This window comes from Schistocerca piceifrons, unplaced genomic scaffold, assembly GCF_021461385.2.
Source record: "Schistocerca piceifrons isolate TAMUIC-IGC-003096 unplaced genomic scaffold, iqSchPice1.1 HiC_scaffold_637, whole genome shotgun sequence".
Classification (NCBI taxonomy): domain Eukaryota; kingdom Metazoa; phylum Arthropoda; class Insecta; order Orthoptera; family Acrididae; genus Schistocerca; species Schistocerca piceifrons.
In genome coordinates this window covers 111,435-127,442 of record NW_025728880.1, presented here as the reverse complement: position 1 = coordinate 127,442, position 16,008 = coordinate 111,435, and the positions used below count along the sequence as shown (strand labels likewise).

Below are 16,008 nucleotides of genomic sequence, written 5' to 3'. Positions count from 1 at the left end.
AGCCATCCGTCGCTAGTGGCCGACCAAACACCAAGCTCCATCGCAAACAGCAGGACAATCTTGGGCTAGGGGGAACGTCAAAACCTTGCAAGCAATATCAGTGTAGCGTATCGAGCTGTACGTTTCGTTGCAGTAAGTCGTGGAAAAGAATGCACAGCACCTTTCTCATTTGCATTAGACGACACTGCATGTCGATACAATGCTTATTACTGCGGTAAATAGGTGGGGCCGGTGATTTTGCCCCGATCGGATATCGACGTGGACGGATGCTGTCATTAAACGATTCGCGAGTGGGAGCTTGGTCGGCTGCACTGCAGCTTGGCATAAGACGTTAACACCGGCCCAGTACGATGTTTTGAATGCGTTTTCGAATCGACAAATGTCTTCTTTCCGCAAGCACTAGCCCAAGACACAGCTGTTGTACCAGCAGACGAGGTGGCCGAGTGGTTAAGGCGTTGGACTGCTAATCCAATGTGCTCTGCACGCGTGGGTTCGAATCCCATCCTCGTCGATGAATTTTACGTGAAGCACGCGTTTGCGGTCACTCCTTCTCCGTGCGAAACGCCACTCAGTAGTAACAACGACGCGTATACGTGGCAGATAGCGTGTGTATGAAATACGAGACAAAACTGCCTACCAGATGAAAGCGCACAACATTCCATAGCGTATGCCCTTCGAATTAAACATCATTTCGAGATCTACAAACCAATGAAATTTCGGCTGCAGCTAAGAGTATGTTGGTATTTGCGAACGACGAGCTCTTATTTATATTTAAGTGCATACCTGTCGCAGTCATTTTAACGTATCGAGCCTATAATAATCCATCTGTAGCACAACTGTCGCCTTCCGACAGTTTGTTTCAAGTGAGGCCGCCATCTACAGAAGCGATTTGGCAAGCCCTACTGGAGAGACTTGACTTTGCAGCCATCCGTCGCTAGTGGCCGACCAAACACCAAGCTCCATCGCAAACAGCAGGACAATCTTGGGCTAGGGGGAACGTCAAAACCTTGCAAGCAATATCAGTGTAGCGTATCGAGCTGTACGTTTCGTTGCAGTAAGTCGTGGAAAAGAATGCACAGCACCTTTCTCATTTGCATTAGACGACACTGCATGTCGATACAATGCTTATTCCTGCGGTAAATAGGTGGGCCGGTGATTTTGCCCCGATCGGATATCGACGTGGACGGATGCTGTCATTAAACGATTCGCGAGTGGGAGCTTGGTCGGCTGCACTGCAGCTTGGCATAAGACGTTAACACCGACCCAGAACGATGTTTTGAATGCGTTTTCGAATCGACAAATGTCTTCTTTCCGCAAGCACTAGCCCAAGACACAGCTGTTGTACCAGCAGACGAGGTGGCCGAGTGGTTAAGGCGTTGGACTGCTAATCCAATGTGCTCTGCACGCGTGGGTTCGAATCCCATCCTCGTCGATGAATTTTACGTGAAGCACGCGTTTGCGGTCACTCCTTCTCCGTGCGAAACGCCACTCAGTAGTAACAACGACGCGTATACGTGGCAGATAGCGTGTGTATGAAATACGAGACAAAACTGCCTACCAGATGAAAGCGCACAACATTCCATAGCGTATGCCCTTCGAATTAAACATCATTTCGAGATCTACAAACCAATGAAATTTCGGCTGCAGCTAAGAGTATGTTGGTATTTGCGAACGACGAGCTCTTATTTATATTTAAGTGCATACCTGTCGCAGTCATTTTAACGTATCGAGCCTATAATAATCCATCTGTAGCACAACTGTCGCCTTCCGACAGTTTGTTTCAAGTGAGGCCGCCATCTACAGAAGCGATTTGGCAAGCCCTACTGGAGAGACTTGACTTTGCAGCCATCCGTCGCTAGTGGCCGACCAAACACCAAGCTCCATCGCAAACAGCAGGACAATCTTGGGCTAGGGGGAACGTCAAAACCTTGCAAGCAATATCAGTGTAGCGTATCGAGCTGTACGTTTCGTTGCAGTAAGTCGTGGAAAAGAATGCACAGCACCTTTCTCATTTGCATTAGACGACACTGCATGTCGATACAATGCTTATTCCTGCGGTAAATAGGTGGGCCGGTGATTTTGCCCCGATCGGATATCGACGTGGACGGATGCTGTCATTAAACGATTCGCGAGTGGGAGCTTGGTCGGCTGCACTGCAGCTTGGCATAAGACGTTAACACCGACCCAGAACGATGTTTTGAATGCGTTTTCGAATCGACAAATGTCTTCTTTCCGCAAGCACTAGCCCAAGACACAGCTGTTGTACCAGCAGACGAGGTGGCCGAGTGGTTAAGGCGTTGGACTGCTAATCCAATGTGCTCTGCACGCGTGGGTTCGAATCCCATCCTCGTCGATGAATTTTACGTGAAGCACGCGTTTGCGGTCACTCCTTCTCCGTGCGAAACGCCACTCAGTAGTAACAACGACGCGTATACGTGGCAGATAGCGTGTGTATGAAATACGAGACAAAACTGCCTACCAGATGAAAGCGCACAACATTCCATAGCGTATGCCCTTCGAATTAAACATCATTTCGAGATCTACAAACCAATGAAATTTCGGCTGCAGCTAAGAGTATGTTGGTATTTGCGAACGACGAGCTCTTATTTATATTTAAGTGCATACCTGTCGCAGTCATTTTAACGTATCGAGCCTATAATAATCCATCTGTAGCACAACTGTCGCCTTCCGACAGTTTGTTTCAAGTGAGGCCGCCATCTACAGAAGCGATTTGGCAAGCCCTACTGGAGAGACTTGACTTTGCAGCCATCCGTCGCTAGTGGCCGACCAAACACCAAGCTCCATCGCAAACAGCAGGACAATCTTGGGCTAGGGGGAACGTCAAAACCTTGCAAGCAATATCAGTGTAGCGTATCGAGCTGTACGTTTCGTTGCAGTAAGTCGTGGAAAAGAATGCACAGCACCTTTCTCATTTGCATTAGACGACACTGCATGTCGATACAATGCTTATTCCTGCGGTAAATAGGTGGGCCGGTGATTTTGCCCCGATCGGATATCGACGTGGACGGATGCTGTCATTAAACGATTCGCGAGTGGGAGCTTGGTCGGCTGCACTGCAGCTTGGCATAAGACGTTAACACCGACCCAGAACGATGTTTTGAATGCGTTTTCGAATCGACAAATGTCTTCTTTCCGCAAGCACTAGCCCAAGACACAGCTGTTGTACCAGCAGACGAGGTGGCCGAGTGGTTAAGGCGTTGGACTGCTAATCCAATGTGCTCTGCACGCGTGGGTTCGAATCCCATCCTCGTCGATGAATTTTACGTGAAGCACGCGTTTGCGGTCACTCCTTCTCCGTGCGAAACGCCACTCAGTAGTAACAACGACGCGTATACGTGGCAGATAGCGTGTGTATGAAATACGAGACAAAACTGCCTACCAGATGAAAGCGCACAACATTCCATAGCGTATGCCCTTCGAATTAAACATCATTTCGAGATCTACAAACCAATGAAATTTCGGCTGCAGCTAAGAGTATGTTGGTATTTGCGAACGACGAGCTCTTATTTATATTTAAGTGCATACCTGTCGCAGTCATTTTAACGTATCGAGCCTATAATAATCCATCTGTAGCACAACTGTCGCCTTCCGACAGTTTGTTTCAAGTGAGGCCGCCATCTACAGAAGCGATTTGGCAAGGCCTACTGGAGAGACTTGACTTTGCAGCCATCCGTCGCTAGTGGCCGACCAAACACCAAGCTCCATCGCAAACAGCAGGACAATCTTGGGCTAGGGGGAACGTCAAAACCTTGCAAGCAATATCAGTGTAGCGTATCGAGCTGTACGTTTCGTTGCAGTAAGTCGTGGAAAAGAATGCACAGCACCTTTCTCATTTGCATTAGACGACACTGCATGTCGATACAATGCTTATTACTGCGGTAAATAGGTGGGCCGGTGATTTTGCCCCGATCGGATATCGACGTGGACGGATGCTGTCATTAAACGATTCGCGAGTGGGAGCTTGGTCGGCTGCACTGCAGCTTGGCATAGGCGTTAACACCGGCCCAGTACGATGTTTTGAATGCGTTTTCGAATCGACAAATGTCTTCTTTCCGCAAGCACTAGCCCAAGACACAGCTTTTGTACCAGCAGACGAGGTGGCCGAGTGGTTAAGGCGTTGGACTGCTAATCCAATGTGCTCTGCACGCGTGGGTTCGAATCCCATCCTCGTCGATGAATTTTACGTGAAGCACGCGTTTGCGGTCACTCCTTCTCCGTGCGAAACGCCACTCAGTAGTAACAACGACGCGTATACGTGGCAGATAGCGTGTGTATGAAATACGAGACAAAACTGCCTACCAGATGAAAGCGCACAACATTCCATAGCGTATGCCCTTCGAATTAAACATCATTTCGAGATCTACAAACCAATGAAATTTCGGCTGCAGCTAAGAGTATGTTGGTATTTGCGAACGACGAGCTCTTATTTATATTTAAGTGCATACCTGTCGCAGTCATTTTAACGTATCGAGCCTATAATAATCCATCTGTAGCACAACTGTCGCCTTCCGACAGTTTGTTTCAAGTGAGGCCGCCATCTACAGAAGCGATTTGGCAAGCCCTACTGGAGAGACTTGACTTTGCAGCCATCCGTCGCTAGTGGCCGACCAAACACCAAGCTCCATCGCAAACAGCAGGACAATCTTGGGCTAGGGGGAACGTCAAAACCTTGCAAGCAATATCAGTGTAGCGTATCGAGCTGTACGTTTCGTTGCAGTAAGTCGTGGAAAAGAATGCACAGCACCTTTCTCATTTGCATTAGACGACACTGCATGTCGATACAATGCTTATTCCTGCGGTAAATAGGTGGGCCGGTGATTTTGCCCCGATCGGATATCGACGTGGACGGATGCTGTCATTAAACGATTCGCGAGTGGGAGCTTGGTCGGCTGCACTGCAGCTTGGCATAAGACGTTAACACCGACCCAGAACGATGTTTTGAATGCGTTTTCGAATCGACAAATGTCTTCTTTCCGCAAGCACTAGCCCAAGACACAGCTGTTGTACCAGCAGACGAGGTGGCCGAGTGGTTAAGGCGTTGGACTGCTAATCCAATGTGCTCTGCACGCGTGGGTTCGAATCCCATCCTCGTCGATGAATTTTACGTGAAGCACGCGTTTGCGGTCACTCCTTCTCCGTGCGAAACGCCACTCAGTAGTAACAACGACGCGTATACGTGGCAGATAGCGTGTGTATGAAATACGAGACAAAACTGCCTACCAGATGAAAGCGCACAACATTCCATAGCGTATGCCCTTCGAATTAAACATCATTTCGAGATCTACAAACCAATGAAATTTCGGCTGCAGCTAAGAGTATGTTGGTATTTGCGAACGACGAGCTCTTATTTATATTTAAGTGCATACCTGTCGCAGTCATTTTAACGTATCGAGCCTATAATAATCCATCTGTAGCACAACTGTCGCCTTCCGACAGTTTGTTTCAAGTGAGGCCGCCATCTACAGAAGCGATTTGGCAAGCCCTACTGGAGAGACTTGACTTTGCAGCCATCCGTCGCTAGTGGCCGACCAAACACCAAGCTCCATCGCAAACAGCAGGACAATCTTGGGCTAGGGGGAACGTCAAAACCTTGCAAGCAATATCAGTGTAGCGTATCGAGCTGTACGTTTCGTTGCAGTAAGTCGTGGAAAAGAATGCACAGCACCTTTCTCATTTGCATTAGACGACACTGCATGTCGATACAATGCTTATTCCTGCGGTAAATAGGTGGGCCGGTGATTTTGCCCCGATCGGATATCGACGTGGACGGATGCTGTCATTAAACGATTCGCGAGTGGGAGCTTGGTCGGCTGCACTGCAGCTTGGCATAAGACGTTAACACCGACCCAGAACGATGTTTTGAATGCGTTTTCGAATCGACAAATGTCTTCTTTCCGCAAGCACTAGCCCAAGACACAGCTGTTGTACCAGCAGACGAGGTGGCCGAGTGGTTAAGGCGTTGGACTGCTAATCCAATGTGCTCTGCACGCGTGGGTTCGAATCCCATCCTCGTCGATGAATTTTACGTGAAGCACGCGTTTGCGGTCACTCCTTCTCCGTGCGAAACGCCACTCAGTAGTAACAACGACGCGTATACGTGGCAGATAGCGTGTGTATGAAATACGAGACAAAACTGCCTACCAGATGAAAGCGCACAACATTCCATAGCGTATGCCCTTCGAATTAAACATCATTTCGAGATCTACAAACCAATGAAATTTCGGCTGCAGCTAAGAGTATGTTGGTATTTGCGAACGACGAGCTCTTATTTATATTTAAGTGCATACCTGTCGCAGTCATTTTAACGTATCGAGCCTATAATAATCCATCTGTAGCACAACTGTCGCCTTCCGACAGTTTGTTTCAAGTGAGGCCGCCATCTACAGAAGCGATTTGGCAAGCCCTACTGGAGAGACTTGACTTTGCAGCCATCCGTCGCTAGTGGCCGACCAAACACCAAGCTCCATCGCAAACAGCAGGACAATCTTGGGCTAGGGGGAACGTCAAAACCTTGCAAGCAATATCAGTGTAGCGTATCGAGCTGTACGTTTCGTTGCAGTAAGTCGTGGAAAAGAATGCACAGCACCTTTCTCATTTGCATTAGACGACACTGCATGTCGATACAATGCTTATTCCTGCGGTAAATAGGTGGGCCGGTGATTTTGCCCCGATCGGATATCGACGTGGACGGATGCTGTCATTAAACGATTCGCGAGTGGGAGCTTGGTCGGCTGCACTGCAGCTTGGCATAAGACGTTAACACCGACCCAGAACGATGTTTTGAATGCGTTTTCGAATCGACAAATGTCTTCTTTCCGCAAGCACTAGCCCAAGACACAGCTGTTGTACCAGCAGACGAGGTGGCCGAGTGGTTAAGGCGTTGGACTGCTAATCCAATGTGCTCTGCACGCGTGGGTTCGAATCCCATCCTCGTCGATGAATTTTACGTGAAGCACGCGTTTGCGGTCACTCCTTCTCCGTGCGAAACGCCACTCAGTAGTAACAACGACGCGTATACGTGGCAGATAGCGTGTGTATGAAATACGAGACAAAACTGCCTACCAGATGAAAGCGCACAACATTCCATAGCGTATGCCCTTCGAATTAAACATCATTTCGAGATCTACAAACCAATGAAATTTCGGCTGCAGCTAAGAGTATGTTGGTATTTGCGAACGACGAGCTCTTATTTATATTTAAGTGCATACCTGTCGCAGTCATTTTAACGTATCGAGCCTATAATAATCCATCTGTAGCACAACTGTCGCCTTCCGACAGTTTGTTTCAAGTGAGGCCGCCATCTACAGAAGCGATTTGGCAAGGCCTACTGGAGAGACTTGACTTTGCAGCCATCCGTCGCTAGTGGCCGACCAAACACCAAGCTCCATCGCAAACAGCAGGACAATCTTGGGCTAGGGGGAACGTCAAAACCTTGCAAGCAATATCAGTGTAGCGTATCGAGCTGTACGTTTCGTTGCAGTAAGTCGTGGAAAAGAATGCACAGCACCTTTCTCATTTGCATTAGACGACACTGCATGTCGATACAATGCTTATTACTGCGGTAAATAGGTGGGCCGGTGATTTTGCCCCGATCGGATATCGACGTGGACGGATGCTGTCATTAAACGATTCGCGAGTGGGAGCTTGGTCGGCTGCACTGCAGCTTGGCATAGGCGTTAACACCGGCCCAGTACGATGTTTTGAATGCGTTTTCGAATCGACAAATGTCTTCTTTCCGCAAGCACTAGCCCAAGACACAGCTTTTGTACCAGCAGACGAGGTGGCCGAGTGGTTAAGGCGTTGGACTGCTAATCCAATGTGCTCTGCACGCGTGGGTTCGAATCCCATCCTCGTCGATGAATTTTACGTGAAGCACGCGTTTGCGGTCACTCCTTCTCCGTGCGAAACGCCACTCAGTAGTAACAACGACGCGTATACGTGGCAGATAGCGTGTGTATGAAATACGAGACAAAACTGCCTACCAGATGAAAGCGCACAACATTCCATAGCGTATGCCCTTCGAATTAAACATCATTTCGAGATCTACAAACCAATGAAATTTCGGCTGCAGCTAAGAGTATGTTGGTATTTGCGAACGACGAGCTCTTATTTATATTTAAGTGCATACCTGTCGCAGTCATTTTAACGTATCGAGCCTATAATAATCCATCTGTAGCACAACTGTCGCCTTCCGACAGTTTGTTTCAAGTGAGGCCGCCATCTACAGAAGCGATTTGGCAAGCCCTACTGGAGAGACTTGACTTTGCAGCCATCCGTCGCTAGTGGCCGACCAAACACCAAGCTCCATCGCAAACAGCAGGACAATCTTGGGCTAGGGGGAACGTCAAAACCTTGCAAGCAATATCAGTGTAGCGTATCGAGCTGTACGTTTCGTTGCAGTAAGTCGTGGAAAAGAATGCACAGCACCTTTCTCATTTGCATTAGACGACACTGCATGTCGATACAATGCTTATTCCTGCGGTAAATAGGTGGGCCGGTGATTTTGCCCCGATCGGATATCGACGTGGACGGATGCTGTCATTAAACGATTCGCGAGTGGGAGCTTGGTCGGCTGCACTGCAGCTTGGCATAAGACGTTAACACCGACCCAGAACGATGTTTTGAATGCGTTTTCGAATCGACAAATGTCTTCTTTCCGCAAGCACTAGCCCAAGACACAGCTGTTGTACCAGCAGACGAGGTGGCCGAGTGGTTAAGGCGTTGGACTGCTAATCCAATGTGCTCTGCACGCGTGGGTTCGAATCCCATCCTCGTCGATGAATTTTACGTGAAGCACGCGTTTGCGGTCACTCCTTCTCCGTGCGAAACGCCACTCAGTAGTAACAACGACGCGTATACGTGGCAGATAGCGTGTGTATGAAATACGAGACAAAACTGCCTACCAGATGAAAGCGCACAACATTCCATAGCGTATGCCCTTCGAATTAAACATCATTTCGAGATCTACAAACCAATGAAATTTCGGCTGCAGCTAAGAGTATGTTGGTATTTGCGAACGACGAGCTCTTATTTATATTTAAGTGCATACCTGTCGCAGTCATTTTAACGTATCGAGCCTATAATAATCCATCTGTAGCACAACTGTCGCCTTCCGACAGTTTGTTTCAAGTGAGGCCGCCATCTACAGAAGCGATTTGGCAAGGCCTACTGGAGAGACTTGACTTTGCAGCCATCCGTCGCTAGTGGCCGACCAAACACCAAGCTCCATCGCAAACAGCAGGACAATCTTGGGCTAGGGGGAACGTCAAAACCTTGCAAGCAATATCAGTGTAGCGTATCGAGCTGTACGTTTCGTTGCAGTAAGTCGTGGAAAAGAATGCACAGCACCTTTCTCATTTGCATTAGACGACACTGCATGTCGATACAATGCTTATTACTGCGGTAAATAGGTGGGCCGGTGATTTTGCCCCGATCGGATATCGACGTGGACGGATGCTGTCATTAAACGATTCGCGAGTGGGAGCTTGGTCGGCTGCACTGCAGCTTGGCATAAGACGTTAACACCGACCCAGAACGATGTTTTGAATGCGTTTTCGAATCGACAAATGTCTTCTTTCCGCAAGCACTAGCCCAAGACACAGCTGTTGTACCAGCAGACGAGGTGGCCGAGTGGTTAAGGCGTTGGACTGCTAATCCAATGTGCTCTGCACGCGTGGGTTCGAATCCCATCCTCGTCGATGAATTTTACGTGAAGCACGCGTTTGCGGTCACTCCTTCTCCGTGCGAAACGCCACTCAGTAGTAACAACGACGCGTATACGTGGCAGATAGCGTGTGTATGAAATACGAGACAAAACTGCCTACCAGATGAAAGCGCACAACATTCCATAGCGTATGCCCTTCGAATTAAACATCATTTCGAGATCTACAAACCAATGAAATTTCGGCTGCAGCTAAGAGTATGTTGGTATTTGCGAACGACGAGCTCTTATTTATATTTAAGTGCATACCTGTCGCAGTCATTTTAACGTATCGAGCCTATAATAATCCATCTGTAGCACAACTGTCGCCTTCCGACAGTTTGTTTCAAGTGAGGCCGCCATCTACAGAAGCGATTTGGCAAGGCCTACTGGAGAGACTTGACTTTGCAGCCATCCGTCGCTAGTGGCCGACCAAACACCAAGCTCCATCGCAAACAGCAGGACAATCTTGGGCTAGGGGGAACGTCAAAACCTTGCAAGCAATATCAGTGTAGCGTATCGAGCTGTACGTTTCGTTGCAGTAAGTCGTGGAAAAGAATGCACAGCACCTTTCTCATTTGCATTAGACGACACTGCATGTCGATACAATGCTTATTACTGCGGTAAATAGGTGGGCCGGTGATTTTGTCCCGATCGGATATCGACGTGGACGGATGCTGTCATTAAACGATTCGCGAGTGGGAGCTTGGTCGGCTGCACTGCAGCTTGGCATAGGCGTTAACACCGGCCCAGTACGATGTTTTGAATGCGTTTTCGAATCGACAAATGTCTTCTTTCCGCAAGCACTAGCCCAAGACACAGCTTTTGTACCAGCAGACGAGGTGGCCGAGTGGTTAAGGCGTTGGACTGCTAATCCAATGTGCTCTGCACGCGTGGGTTCGAATCCCATCCTCGTCGATGAATTTTACGTGAAGCACGCGTTTGCGGTCACTCCTTCTCCGTGCGAAACGCCACTCAGTAGTAACAACGACGCGTATACGTGGCAGATAGCGTGTGTATGAAATACGAGACAAAACTGCCTACCAGATGAAAGCGCACAACATTCCATAGCGTATGCCCTTCGAATTAAACATCATTTCGAGATCTACAAACCAATGAAATTTCGGCTGCAGCTAAGAGTATGTTGGTATTTGCGAACGACGAGCTCTTATTTATATTTAAGTGCATACCTGTCGCAGTCATTTTAACGTATCGAGCCTATAATAATCCATCTGTAGCACAACTGTCGCCTTCCGACAGTTTGTTTCAAGTGAGGCCGCCATCTACAGAAGCGATTTGGCAAGCCCTACTGGAGAGACTTGACTTTGCAGCCATCCGTCGCTAGTGGCCGACCAAACACCAAGCTCCATCGCAAACAGCAGGACAATCTTGGGCTAGGGGGAACGTCAAAACCTTGCAAGCAATATCAGTGTAGCGTATCGAGCTGTACGTTTCGTTGCAGTAAGTCGTGGAAAAGAATGCACAGCACCTTTCTCATTTGCATTAGACGACACTGCATGTCGATACAATGCTTATTCCTGCGGTAAATAGGTGGGCCGGTGATTTTGCCCCGATCGGATATCGACGTGGACGGATGCTGTCATTAAACGATTCGCGAGTGGGAGCTTGGTCGGCTGCACTGCAGCTTGGCATAAGACGTTAACACCGACCCAGAACGATGTTTTGAATGCGTTTTCGAATCGACAAATGTCTTCTTTCCGCAAGCACTAGCCCAAGACACAGCTGTTGTACCAGCAGACGAGGTGGCCGAGTGGTTAAGGCGTTGGACTGCTAATCCAATGTGCTCTGCACGCGTGGGTTCGAATCCCATCCTCGTCGATGAATTTTACGTGAAGCACGCGTTTGCGGTCACTCCTTCTCCGTGCGAAACGCCACTCAGTAGTAACAACGACGCGTATACGTGGCAGATAGCGTGTGTATGAAATACGAGACAAAACTGCCTACCAGATGAAAGCGCACAACATTCCATAGCGTATGCCCTTCGAATTAAACATCATTTCGAGATCTACAAACCAATGAAATTTCGGCTGCAGCTAAGAGTATGTTGGTATTTGCGAACGACGAGCTCTTATTTATATTTAAGTGCATACCTGTCGCAGTCATTTTAACGTATCGAGCCTATAATAATCCATCTGTAGCACAACTGTCGCCTTCCGACAGTTTGTTTCAAGTGAGGCCGCCATCTACAGAAGCGATTTGGCAAGCCCTACTGGAGAGACTTGACTTTGCAGCCATCCGTCGCTAGTGGCCGACCAAACACCAAGCTCCATCGCAAACAGCAGGACAATCTTGGGCTAGGGGGAACGTCAAAACCTTGCAAGCAATATCAGTGTAGCGTATCGAGCTGTACGTTTCGTTGCAGTAAGTCGTGGAAAAGAATGCACAGCACCTTTCTCATTTGCATTAGACGACACTGCATGTCGATACAATGCTTATTCCTGCGGTAAATAGGTGGGCCGGTGATTTTGCCCCGATCGGATATCGACGTGGACGGATGCTGTCATTAAACGATTCGCGAGTGGGAGCTTGGTCGGCTGCACTGCAGCTTGGCATAAGACGTTAACACCGACCCAGAACGATGTTTTGAATGCGTTTTCGAATCGACAAATGTCTTCTTTCCGCAAGCACTAGCCCAAGACACAGCTGTTGTACCAGCAGACGAGGTGGCCGAGTGGTTAAGGCGTTGGACTGCTAATCCAATGTGCTCTGCACGCGTGGGTTCGAATCCCATCCTCGTCGATGAATTTTACGTGAAGCACGCGTTTGCGGTCACTCCTTCTCCGTGCGAAACGCCACTCAGTAGTAACAACGACGCGTATACGTGGCAGATAGCGTGTGTATGAAATACGAGACAAAACTGCCTACCAGATGAAAGCGCACAACATTCCATAGCGTATGCCCTTCGAATTAAACATCATTTCGAGATCTACAAACCAATGAAATTTCGGCTGCAGCTAAGAGTATGTTGGTATTTGCGAACGACGAGCTCTTATTTATATTTAAGTGCATACCTGTCGCAGTCATTTTAACGTATCGAGCCTATAATAATCCATCTGTAGCACAACTGTCGCCTTCCGACAGTTTGTTTCAAGTGAGGCCGCCATCTACAGAAGCGATTTGGCAAGGCCTACTGGAGAGACTTGACTTTGCAGCCATCCGTCGCTAGTGGCCGACCAAACACCAAGCTCCATCGCAAACAGCAGGACAATCTTGGGCTAGGGGGAACGTCAAAACCTTGCAAGCAATATCAGTGTAGCGTATCGAGCTGTACGTTTCGTTGCAGTAAGTCGTGGAAAAGAATGCACAGCACCTTTCTCATTTGCATTAGACGACACTGCATGTCGATACAATGCTTATTACTGCGGTAAATAGGTGGGCCGGTGATTTTGTCCCGATCGGATATCGACGTGGACGGATGCTGTCATTAAACGATTCGCGAGTGGGAGCTTGGTCGGCTGCACTGCAGCTTGGCATAGGCGTTAACACCGGCCCAGTACGATGTTTTGAATGCGTTTTCGAATCGACAAATGTCTTCTTTCCGCAAGCACTAGCCCAAGACACAGCTTTTGTACCAGCAGACGAGGTGGCCGAGTGGTTAAGGCGTTGGACTGCTAATCCAATGTGCTCTGCACGCGTGGGTTCGAATCCCATCCTCGTCGATGAATTTTACGTGAAGCACGCGTTTGCGGTCACTCCTTCTCCGTGCGAAACGCCACTCAGTAGTAACAACGACGCGTATACGTGGCAGATAGCGTGTGTATGAAATACGAGACAAAACTGCCTACCAGATGAAAGCGCACAACATTCCATAGCGTATGCCCTTCGAATTAAACATCATTTCGAGATCTACAAACCAATGAAATTTCGGCTGCAGCTAAGAGTATGTTGGTATTTGCGAACGACGAGCTCTTATTTATATTTAAGTGCATACCTGTCGCAGTCATTTTAACGTATCGAGCCTATAATAATCCATCTGTAGCACAACTGTCGCCTTCCGACAGTTTGTTTCAAGTGAGGCCGCCATCTACAGAAGCGATTTGGCAAGCCCTACTGGAGAGACTTGACTTTGCAGCCATCCGTCGCTAGTGGCCGACCAAACACCAAGCTCCATCGCAAACAGCAGGACAATCTTGGGCTAGGGGGAACGTCAAAACCTTGCAAGCAATATCAGTGTAGCGTATCGAGCTGTACGTTTCGTTGCAGTAAGTCGTGGAAAAGAATGCACAGCACCTTTCTCATTTGCATTAGACGACACTGCATGTCGATACAATGCTTATTCCTGCGGTAAATAGGTGGGCCGGTGATTTTGCCCCGATCGGATATCGACGTGGACGGATGCTGTCATTAAACGATTCGCGAGTGGGAGCTTGGTCGGCTGCACTGCAGCTTGGCATAAGACGTTAACACCGACCCAGAACGATGTTTTGAATGCGTTTTCGAATCGACAAATGTCTTCTTTCCGCAAGCACTAGCCCAAGACACAGCTGTTGTACCAGCAGACGAGGTGGCCGAGTGGTTAAGGCGTTGGACTGCTAATCCAATGTGCTCTGCACGCGTGGGTTCGAATCCCATCCTCGTCGATGAATTTTACGTGAAGCACGCGTTTGCGGTCACTCCTTCTCCGTGCGAAACGCCACTCAGTAGTAACAACGACGCGTATACGTGGCAGATAGCGTGTGTATGAAATACGAGACAAAACTGCCTACCAGATGAAAGCGCACAACATTCCATAGCGTATGCCCTTCGAATTAAACATCATTTCGAGATCTACAAACCAATGAAATTTCGGCTGCAGCTAAGAGTATGTTGGTATTTGCGAACGACGAGCTCTTATTTATATTTAAGTGCATACCTGTCGCAGTCATTTTAACGTATCGAGCCTATAATAATCCATCTGTAGCACAACTGTCGCCTTCCGACAGTTTGTTTCAAGTGAGGCCGCCATCTACAGAAGCGATTTGGCAAGCCCTACTGGAGAGACTTGACTTTGCAGCCATCCGTCGCTAGTGGCCGACCAAACACCAAGCTCCATCGCAAACAGCAGGACAATCTTGGGCTAGGGGGAACGTCAAAACCTTGCAAGCAATATCAGTGTAGCGTATCGAGCTGTACGTTTCGTTGCAGTAAGTCGTGGAAAAGAATGCACAGCACCTTTCTCATTTGCATTAGACGACACTGCATGTCGATACAATGCTTATTCCTGCGGTAAATAGGTGGGCCGGTGATTTTGCCCCGATCGGATATCGACGTGGACGGATGCTGTCATTAAACGATTCGCGAGTGGGAGCTTGGTCGGCTGCACTGCAGCTTGGCATAAGACGTTAACACCGACCCAGAACGATGTTTTGAATGCGTTTTCGAATCGACAAATGTCTTCTTTCCGCAAGCACTAGCCCAAGACACAGCTGTTGTACCAGCAGACGAGGTGGCCGAGTGGTTAAGGCGTTGGACTGCTAATCCAATGTGCTCTGCACGCGTGGGTTCGAATCCCATCCTCGTCGATGAATTTTACGTGAAGCACGCGTTTGCGGTCACTCCTTCTCCGTGCGAAACGCCACTCAGTAGTAACAACGACGCGTATACGTGGCAGATAGCGTGTGTATGAAATACGAGACAAAACTGCCTACCAGATGAAAGCGCACAACATTCCATAGCGTATGCCCTTCGAATTAAACATCATTTCGAGATCTACAAACCAATGAAATTTCGGCTGCAGCTAAGAGTATGTTGGTATTTGCGAACGACGAGCTCTTATTTATATTTAAGTGCATACCTGTCGCAGTCATTTTAACGTATCGAGCCTATAATAATCCATCTGTAGCACAACTGTCGCCTTCCGACAGTTTGTTTCAAGTGAGGCCGCCATCTACAGAAGCGATTTGGCAAGCCCTACTGGAGAGACTTGACTTTGCAGCCATCCGTCGCTAGTGGCCGACCAAACACCAAGCTCCATCGCAAACAGCAGGACAATCTTGGGCTAGGGGGAACGTCAAAACCTTGCAAGCAATATCAGTGTAGCGTATCGAGCTGTACGTTTCGTTGCAGTAAGTCGTGGAAAAGAATGCACAGCACCTTTCTCATTTGCATTAGACGACACTGCATGTCGATACAATGCTTATTCCTGCGGTAAATAGGTGGGCCGGTGATTTTGCCCCGATCGGATATCGACGTGGACGGATGCTGTCATTAAACGATTCGCGAGTGGGAGCTTGGTCGGCTGCACTGCAGCTTGGCATAAGACGTTAACACCGACCCAGAACGATGTT

At 48.5% G+C, this 16,008-nt stretch overlaps 17 non-coding genes across 17 annotated transcripts; all 17 read left to right on the top strand.

The window, feature by feature from the left end:
• Nucleotides 1–429: 429 nt before the first annotated feature.
• Trnas-gcu lies at nt 430–511 on the top strand. Its single transcript has one exon. It is a non-coding gene; the product is annotated as a tRNA-Ser (tRNA).
• Nucleotides 512–1,350: 839 nt separating this feature from the next.
• On the top strand, nt 1,351–1,432 carry Trnas-gcu. Its single transcript has one exon. It is a non-coding gene; the product is annotated as a tRNA-Ser (tRNA).
• Nucleotides 1,433–2,271: 839 nt separating this feature from the next.
• Trnas-gcu lies at nt 2,272–2,353 on the top strand. The gene has a single exon. It is a non-coding gene; the product is annotated as a tRNA-Ser (tRNA).
• An 839-nt stretch (nt 2,354–3,192) lies between these two features.
• Nucleotides 3,193–3,274, top strand: Trnas-gcu. The gene has a single exon. It is a non-coding gene; the product is annotated as a tRNA-Ser (tRNA).
• An 838-nt stretch (nt 3,275–4,112) lies between these two features.
• Nucleotides 4,113–4,194, top strand: Trnas-gcu. Its single transcript has one exon. It is a non-coding gene; the product is annotated as a tRNA-Ser (tRNA).
• Nucleotides 4,195–5,033: 839 nt separating this feature from the next.
• Trnas-gcu lies at nt 5,034–5,115 on the top strand. The gene has a single exon. It is a non-coding gene; the product is annotated as a tRNA-Ser (tRNA).
• Nucleotides 5,116–5,954: 839 nt separating this feature from the next.
• Nucleotides 5,955–6,036, top strand: Trnas-gcu. The gene has a single exon. It is a non-coding gene; the product is annotated as a tRNA-Ser (tRNA).
• An 839-nt stretch (nt 6,037–6,875) lies between these two features.
• Nucleotides 6,876–6,957, top strand: Trnas-gcu. The gene has a single exon. It is a non-coding gene; the product is annotated as a tRNA-Ser (tRNA).
• Nucleotides 6,958–7,795: 838 nt separating this feature from the next.
• On the top strand, nt 7,796–7,877 carry Trnas-gcu. The gene has a single exon. It is a non-coding gene; the product is annotated as a tRNA-Ser (tRNA).
• Nucleotides 7,878–8,716: 839 nt separating this feature from the next.
• Trnas-gcu lies at nt 8,717–8,798 on the top strand. The gene has a single exon. It is a non-coding gene; the product is annotated as a tRNA-Ser (tRNA).
• An 839-nt stretch (nt 8,799–9,637) lies between these two features.
• Nucleotides 9,638–9,719, top strand: Trnas-gcu. The gene has a single exon. It is a non-coding gene; the product is annotated as a tRNA-Ser (tRNA).
• Nucleotides 9,720–10,557: 838 nt separating this feature from the next.
• Nucleotides 10,558–10,639, top strand: Trnas-gcu. The gene has a single exon. It is a non-coding gene; the product is annotated as a tRNA-Ser (tRNA).
• An 839-nt stretch (nt 10,640–11,478) lies between these two features.
• On the top strand, nt 11,479–11,560 carry Trnas-gcu. Its single transcript has one exon. It is a non-coding gene; the product is annotated as a tRNA-Ser (tRNA).
• An 839-nt stretch (nt 11,561–12,399) lies between these two features.
• Trnas-gcu lies at nt 12,400–12,481 on the top strand. Its single transcript has one exon. It is a non-coding gene; the product is annotated as a tRNA-Ser (tRNA).
• An 838-nt stretch (nt 12,482–13,319) lies between these two features.
• Trnas-gcu lies at nt 13,320–13,401 on the top strand. Its single transcript has one exon. It is a non-coding gene; the product is annotated as a tRNA-Ser (tRNA).
• An 839-nt stretch (nt 13,402–14,240) lies between these two features.
• Nucleotides 14,241–14,322, top strand: Trnas-gcu. Its single transcript has one exon. It is a non-coding gene; the product is annotated as a tRNA-Ser (tRNA).
• An 839-nt stretch (nt 14,323–15,161) lies between these two features.
• Trnas-gcu lies at nt 15,162–15,243 on the top strand. Its single transcript has one exon. It is a non-coding gene; the product is annotated as a tRNA-Ser (tRNA).
• Nucleotides 15,244–16,008: the final 765 nt, after the last annotated feature.